The sequence below is a fragment of the Egretta garzetta genome, unplaced genomic scaffold, assembly GCF_000687185.1.
Source record: "Egretta garzetta isolate BGI_Z169 unplaced genomic scaffold, ASM68718v1 scaffold34, whole genome shotgun sequence".
Classification (NCBI taxonomy): Eukaryota; Metazoa; Chordata; class Aves; order Pelecaniformes; family Ardeidae; genus Egretta; species Egretta garzetta.
The window spans coordinates 3,333,633-3,334,083 of NW_009259586.1; the positions used below are offsets into that span (position 1 = coordinate 3,333,633).

A 451-nucleotide genomic window follows, 5' to 3' on the forward strand; every position below is an offset into this window, starting at 1 on the left:
GCCCGCCCCCGGCCCCCAGCTCCACACATCCCCCCACCCCTGGGAGGCTGGGTCTCCTCCGCCTGGCCCCACGGGGTTCGGGGCACCCTGAGATGCTTGGGGTGGGAAGCCCCCTGCCTCTGTCCCCCAGCGCTGAATGAAGGCTCAGGGCATGCCCCGGCTGGGCCCAGGGCAGGGCACCGTACACCCTGAGAGCCTCCAGACCCCAGTTGCTGGTTACTTTTCCAGTGTAGCAACTAAACGTGCCCAGCTGGTCCCAGCCCTGTCCCCCTCGGGCTTGGGAAGGGTGGGATGGCGGGAAGTGCTGGGGAGGTCTTGGCAGGGTCCCCCCCAGGGCTGCAGGCTGGGCTGGGTGCAGTTTTTGGTACATTGGGGTCCTGGAGGTGGGAGCCACCAGGAGACAGGGGCTTGCTTTCTGCATAAACCCAGTATTTTGCAAAATCCGTGGTTC

At 65.9% G+C, this 451-nt stretch overlaps 1 protein-coding gene across 1 annotated transcript in view; it reads left to right on the plus strand.

Moving 5' to 3' along the window:
• Positions 1–451, plus strand: part of ST6GALNAC2 (ST6 N-acetylgalactosaminide alpha-2,6-sialyltransferase 2) — a 9,943-nt gene that overhangs the window by 5,425 nt on the left and 4,067 nt on the right. The window lies entirely within an intron of this gene.